Source organism: Triticum aestivum, chromosome 5A (genome assembly GCF_018294505.1).
Source record: "Triticum aestivum cultivar Chinese Spring chromosome 5A, IWGSC CS RefSeq v2.1, whole genome shotgun sequence".
Lineage (NCBI taxonomy): Eukaryota > Viridiplantae > Streptophyta > Magnoliopsida > Poales > Poaceae > Triticum > Triticum aestivum.
The window spans coordinates 292,956,814-292,964,874 of NC_057806.1; positions in this window are offsets into that span (position 1 = coordinate 292,956,814).

Consider the following 8,061-nt stretch of genomic DNA (forward strand, 5'->3'; position numbering starts at 1 on the left):
GAGGCGGCGGGGCGCGGCTTGGGAGCGGGCTGCGGGGCGGCAGGGTGGTGGTGGAGGCGGGGCTCGGCGGCGGCCTTTAAAGGGGGCGGGGGCTTGCTTGGGCGAGGAGGTGCCCGGGGAGGAGTCCAGCTCGGACTCCCCTCGGCGTCCGAGCTATGCACGGCGGCGCACGCGCGAGGGAGACAGCCGGGATGGGCCGGCTGGGCTTCGGCCCAGCTGGGTCCGGAAACCTTTTTTTAATATATTTCCGCCGAAACTAAGAAAAATCCTAGAAAATAAAATAAAAATCTAAAAATGCCAAAACAAATTTTCTCAGTCTAAATAAAATATTTAGAACGAGAAGAACATTTTCTTGGCCCTAAAATGCAATTTTGAAGACGTGCAAGTTTGCTAATGCAAATAAAATCCAAATAAAATCAAATGAAATCAAATAAATGATTTTCATATTTTTTCTCCAATATTTCATTTATTTTGGAGAAATCATATTATCTCCTCTCATATATTTTAACATGAAATATTTTTGGAGAGAAAAATAATTAAACCAAAAATCCTCGTTTCGGTATTTGGTAAAACCCAAATATGAAAACAGGGAAATCCCCAACTCTCTACGAGGGTCCTTGAGTTGCTTAGGATTTCGAGGATCACGAAACGAAATGTGGTAAAATATGATATGCATGGATGATCTATGTATAACATTCCAAATTGAAAATTTGGGATGTTACAAACCTATCCCCCTTAAGATGAATCTCGCCCTTGAGATTCGGGTTGGCTAGAATATAGGTGTGGGTGGTCTTTGCATCCTCTCGTTTCCAGGTGGTTTCATCCTCGGTATGGTGGCTCCACTGAACTTTGCAAAACTTGATCACCTTGCTGCGGGTGACTCGGCTGGCAAACTCAAGAATCTTAACTGGCTTTTCCTCATAAGTCAAATCACTGTCCAACTGAATCACCTCCAAGGGTACTGTATCTCTTAACGGTATACCGGCCATCTCAGCATGACACTTCTTCAACTGTGAAACATGGAACACTTCATGAACTCCTGACAGTTCTTCAGGTAACTCCAACTTGTAGGCAACTTCTCCCATACGTTCCATAATTCAATACGGTCCTACAAATCTCGGGGCTAACTTTCCCTTAACTCCAAAATGTTTCACTCCTCGCAAGGGTGATACTCGCAGAATAGCTCTATCTCCAATTTTATAGGTTACTTCCTTGCGTTTCGAGTCTGCATAACTCTTCTGCCTGGACTGAGCAATCTTCAGTCTATCACGAATCAGCTTAACCTTCTCTTCAGACTCCTTGATCAGGTCTGGTCCAAACAACTATCGGTCTCCTACTTCATCCCACATCAACGGTGTTCTGCACCTTCGTCCAAACAGGGCTTCAAACGGTGCCATCTTCAAACTGGCTTGGTAGCTATTGTTGTATGAGAACTCTGCGTAAGGCAAATTGTCATCCCAACTAGCTCCATAATCTAGCGCACAGGCTCTCAACATGTCCTCCAGAATCTGGTTGACTCTCTTGGTCTGCCCATCCGTCTGCGGGTGAAACGCTGTACTGAACTCCAATCTCGTTCCCAAAGTCTGGTGTAGCTGATGCCAAAACTTTGAGGTAAACTATGTTCCTCTATCTGATACGATGGTCCTCGGAACTGCATGCAGACATACGATCCTGGACATATATATCTTGGCCAACTTCGCACTTGTATACGTGGTTTTCACTGGGATAAAGTGAGCCACTTTGGTCAAGCGATCAACTACTACCCATACAGAATCATATCCTAATTTGGTCCTAGGCAAACCGGTGATAAAATCCATGCCAAGTTTATCCCACTTCCGCTCGGGTATCAGCATAGGCTGTAACAATCCTGCTGGCTTTTGATGCTCTGCCTTCACTCTCTGACATACATCACATATGGCTACATACTCGGCGATATCCTTCTTCATACTAGTCGACCAGAAACGTTCCTTCAAATCCAAATACATCTTGGTGTTTCCGGGGTGTATCGAGTAGGGTGAGTCATGAGCCTCCTAAGTATTAATTTCCTGATCTCTGGGTCATTGGGCACGTATATCCGGTCCTCAAACCATAAGGTATCGTGCTCATCCTCACGAAAACTGTTGGCCTTTCCTTTGCCCATCCTCTCTTTTATCTCGGCAATCTCTTTGTCATCCTTCTGAGCTTCCCTAATCTTACCCGATAATGTTGACTGAACCTCCATTGTTGCAACAAAACCTCTAGGAACAATCTCTAATCGAAGTTCCACAATATCCTCTGCTAACTCCTTTGGCAATTCCGTACTCTCTAGGATATTAGCATAACTCTTTCGGCTCAAGGTGTCTGCTACGACATTGGCCTTTCCTGGATGATAGTGTAGCTTCATGTCATAATCCTTTATAAGCTCCAACCATCTCCTCTGTCTAAGGTTCAGCTCCTTCGAGGTGAAAATGTACTTCAAACTCTTATGATCCGTGTACACATCACAACGATTTCCAATAAGGTAATGCCTCCAAGTCTTCAATGCATGCACTATGGCAGCTAGCTCCAAATCATGCGTGGCATAATTCAACTCATGAGGGTTTAGCTGTCGCGAGGCATACGAAACAACTCTCCCGTCCTGCATAAGCACGCTTCCAAGTCCTAAGCGAGAGGCGTCACAATACACTTGGAACTCTTTATGTATATCTGGTAGTGTCAGTACTGGGGCTGTAGTCAAACGTTTCTTCAACTCCTGGAAACTTGCCTCGCAATCTTCTGTCCATTTAAACTTAATATCATTCTTCAATAGTTCAATCATTGGCTTCGCAATCTTGGAAAAATTCTCGATGAATCTCCGATAGTATCCTGCGAGTCCAAGAAAACTACGGATCTCGCTAACTGACGTGGGTGCCAACCATTCAGTGACTGACTGAACCTTGCTGGGGTCTACTGCTATACCCTCTCCTGATATAACATGTCCAAGGAATCCGACTTCCTTCAACCAAAACTCGCATTTGCTGAACTTGGCATATAGCTGGTGTTCCCTGAGTTTCTCGAGAACTAATCACAAATGCTCCTTGTGCTCCTCTTCATTCTTCAAATATACCATTATATCATCAATAAACACCACAACAAACTTGTCCAAATACTCCATGAATACCTTGTTCATCATGCTCATGAAATAGGCAGGGGCGTTAGTCAGTCCAAATGACATGATCGTATACTCGTATAATCCGTACCGTGTGGTGAATGCTGTCTTTGGTATATCCTTCTCTCGAATCTTCAACTGATGGTATCCCGATCACAAATCGATCTTTGAAAACACCTTAGCGCCTTGCAGCTGATCAAACAGATCATTGATCATCGGCAGTGGATACTTGTTCTTAATCGTCACTTCATTCAAGGCCCGTTAATCAACAACCATTCTTAGGGATTTATCCTTCTTATCAACCAAAAGCACTGGGGCTCCCCAAGGTGATGAACTCCTTCGAATGTAACCTTTCTCCAATAACTCCTTGATCTATTTCTTAATCTCCTCCAGATCATTCGCGGGCATCCGATAAGGTCTCTTGGATATTGGCCCTGTACCTGGCAATAGCTCTATCAAAAACTCAATGTCTCGATCAGGTGGCATGCCTGGTAACTCCTATGGAAAAACATCCGAGTAACCCTTCACTACAGGCACTTCCTCCTGAACAACTTCCGTGAGGGTATTCACTTGGCTCCTCCTAGGCACATGCCTAGATACATACTTAATTCTTTTTCCCTCTGGGGTGGTGAGATAAATCGACTTACTAGCACAGTCAATACTTCCTCCATACTTTGACATCCATTCCATGCCTAATATCACATCCAATCCTTGTGACTCCAAGATAATTAGGTTGGACGGAAAAACATGTGTGCCAATGGTTAGGGGTATCTGGTCGCACCATCGACTAGCCATATACTCGGCTCCAGGTGAACTTACTAACAGAGGGGTCCTAATGGTTTGGGTTGGTAGTTTAAACTTATCCACGAATTCCCTTGATATGTATGAATGCGATGCACCAGTGTGAAAAAGAACAAGAGCGGTAAATGACTTAACCAAAAACTTACCTATAACTGCGTCTGGCTGCTCTTCAACCTCCTCCACGTTAACGTGGTTCACTTGTCCTTTTTTGAATGGATTGGGCTTCTTCCCAGCGCTCCCATTTCCGTTTCCATTATTTCCTTCAGGGCACTCCGTGGCATAGTGTCCAGTCTTCCCGCACTTGAAGCAAGTAACGTGACTTAGATCTCTTTTGGCGGGTGTGGCTGGATTGGGGCAGTTCTGATTGTTGTTGGCTCCGTTCCCATTCCCATTCTTAGAACCATTGTGGTTATGCGATCCTCCTCTGGTGTGGTTATGACCTCCGTGGTTATGAACAAGTCCTCCCGAGTTCGGGGTTAGGTGAGGCTTCTGCTGAGCTCCTGAGTTATACCTCCCTTGTCCATACTTCCTCTTACGGCTCTCAATCTGCTGTTGCTTCCCTTCAATCATAAGAGCCTTATCTACCAACTCCTGGTAGTTGTTGAAGGTTGCTACCATCAACTGCATACTCATCTCATCATTCAGCCCTTCCATGAACTTCTCCTGATTTGCGGCATCTGTGGCCACATCATCAGGGGCATAGCGAGATAACTTGCTAAACTCATCCATGTACTGAGCCACAGTACGGTTCCCCTGGCATAAGTTGCGAAACTCATGCTTCTTCATATTCATGGCTCCAGTTGAGACATGGGCTGTGCAAAAAGCTTGCTGAAATTGGTCCCATGTCACCGTGACTATAGGGTAGGTGACAGTGTAATTCTCCCACCATGATGCTGCTGGTCCATCCAACTGATGTGCGGCAAAACGCACCTTCTCAGCATCAGTATATCCTGCAGTGGTTAACTCCCTTCCAATCCTGCGGAGCCAATCATCTGCTACTATAGGCTCGATGCTACTGGAAAACACCGGCGGCTGCATCTCAGAAATCAGGCTAAGTTGTCAACTGGTGGTGGTGGTGGATTGTTGTTGTTGTTGTTGCCTTGGTTCTGAACTAACAACTGCATCAGGATATTCTGCTGCTGGATCAACTGAGTGAGCTCCGGTGGGAAAGCAAAACCGGGGTCACGTCTTGGAGGCATCTGATGGGGTTTAGAGGGGAGAGATTAGAATAGAATGAGGTCTAATGAGAAAGCACTACCCGTATGCACATGAGACAAACACAATCATTTCACTCAATCAATCAATCAAGTCATACAATCGGTCTAACTATCGCAAAAGTGCTCGGACTACTCTATTTACATGGTGGAATACTACTACTAATATGGTGGTCTACTAAAAATACTCCTCGATTGCAGACTCCATGATATCTGCTCCAGCTTCGTCTTCAAGTCATCATCGCTCAGGTCAGAGTCGGTGTCGTCGATGATGATGTAGTCTTCCGGGTGAATCTCCTTGGGTTCTTCGTCTTCTTCCACTGGTGTGGGGTCTCCCATGAATATTCCGATCTTCTTAATCAGGTCGTGATTCTTCTCCACTATTACGATGATTTCCTCATCATAATCTTCACGTGTAGCCTTGAGTTCTTCCTCCAGTTCCGCGATCCTAGTCATTGCCTTTTTCAGATCTATCATGCCTGCGCACATCTGGTTCTCCTGGCGTCGAATGTGCTGGTTTAGTTCCTGGATGAAAGCTGCAATTGATCTATCCTTTCTGTTGCTGATCATCTCCCATTGTTCATCTCGGCGCCCACAAATCTGGTAGATAATATCCTTAAGCTCCTTATGGTAAACTTCTCCAATGCGTCCAATGGTGATGTGAGCTACCATACTCTTTCCTAAACTCCAGGTTGGTGCGTCGAAGGAAAACTTGATGGGTTTGGTAACTGGCGTGAAGGTCCTTCCTGGAACTTGTACTTGAATCATCCAGCGCTCCTCTTCTGGTAAAGTGGCGCTGTAGGTCCAGGTGAAGCTTGGTATTCCTATGTTCAGGTACCTGGTGACTTCCTTCAAGTGTCGTCCAAAAGATGCTTCTTCATCCGGTTGTGCAAACTTGTTCCTTGCATCCGCCATCCTAAAGAGTAGGAAATGGAGAGGAGTCAGAAATAAGGAGAGAATAGTGATCTATGGCTTTTGCTTAGTGGTCGTGTCCTACACTCAGCGTGTGTTGTGATACCATCTTGTAGCGACCCAACCTCAAATGGTCAAGTCTCTGTGCTTCAGTGTCATCCCTGGATCGGTAATGCTGACACACACAGTACTCGAGGATTTATAACAGAGTAGCAATCACACACTTATTACATCGAATGTCTCCAAAGAGAACTTATTACAATAATATGGCTTAAGGCCATCTAATACGATAACAGCGGAAGGCTTGGAAGATAAAGTGAGTCCATCAACTCCAACGGCATAGCTGAGTTGCACGACAACGACCTAACGAACCTTACTCCTTGTCTGAAAAGTCTGCAACACAATACGTTGCAGCCCGAAAACGGGTCAGCACATGGAATATGCTGGCAATGTAACACAGTAGAGCAAGAATAGAATAATGCTATCACTACATGCCTATTTGGCTGGTGCAAAGCTCTATGGTTATAGTTTTTGCGAAAAGCCACTTTTTTCCTACAACAAATGAATAGATTTTAATTTAACTATCATGGTGGTTGAAACATCATTGAGAAGGTTCCTCCAACTCAATCCCAATTAAAGTAATTAACAACCCAACAATATTAATTTAGAGTGATGAGATACTTAAGATACTCCAAGTACTAGATACTCATGATTGTCCATAACCGGGGACACGGCTGACCATGATTAGTTTATACACTCTGCAGAGGTTTGCACACTTTTCCCCACAAGACTCGATCTCCTCCGTAGGTTTTCTCGCACTATAGGGTGTTTGAAAAATGGATGACCGAGACACGGTCTTTCAGAAACATTAACTCTCTACTCCGGGAAGACCATACCAAACCTACAAACCCACTACCTGCTGATCCACCTCTTCAAGAGCTTCACGTAACTTACTCAACTATGCTAGAGCCCATAATAGCTTGTGGCTGCACATGGAAGTTTCTAGCATGAATAATCTCAGTTCCCTTTGAGCCTGAGTAGCGGTCCATAGGAAGATGACACGGGTACTCCGGGATTTCCCAAAAAAATACAGGCAACACTGGGTACTCCAGGTGCCTCAATCCACCCAAATGTGTATTTAAGTTGCCACCTTAAGTTGAACCATTAATTAGCAATCTCACATCTGTCATGGATTTCACTCACCCAAACCACGTCTACGAGCATAACATAGCAATATAAGCAATACATAGAAGAAACTCCCAAGGGTTTGATAGTAACACGGCAATAGGTTCCTACCTCAACAACTACTTCCCAACCCATAAGTTAATGACATCCTAATCATGCAATGTTTGAGGATTGAAACTAATGCATAAAAACTGGGTATGGAAAGATGATCAATGTGTTACTTGCCTTGCTGACAAACAATAGCATACCTAAGCAATCAAGCAAATAAAACACGGGAAAACCTCAAATAAGAAGATCTAACCATAAAGTTCAACTTAAGAACTCCGCTTTGCAAAAAGAATCAAATCAAACGGAGCAACGAAACTCAAACGGTGAAAGAAACAAGATCCGTTTAATAATCTGGACCTAGGTCAAATTTTACAGTAGCAAAAACTTGTGCAAGTTGGTTAAGCGGAAGGAAGGTCTTGAGACGAAGATCTAGGAGCTTGAATCGCCTGATTCCGACTAACGAGCGAAAAGATAAACTAGAACGAAAATCGGATCAGAAATCACGATCAGAAATAATCGCGGAATAATTCGATAAAAGGGAACTGCCGAACAGGCTAATGAACGAGAGTTGTCTGTAACTAATGGGCGAAAACCGTTCGTTAAAATGAATGGCCGGACGAACGTCCGCGAGAAAGAAAAACCGGAAAAAAAACAGGCTAAAGTTTTCGAAAAAAATTGGATTGGTTTTTTTTAAACGAACGGCGGCGAGGTACCTCCGGCGAGGCGAGGCACGGGCGGCGGGGCGGAAGGGCTCGCGGGGCAGCGGGGCGACGG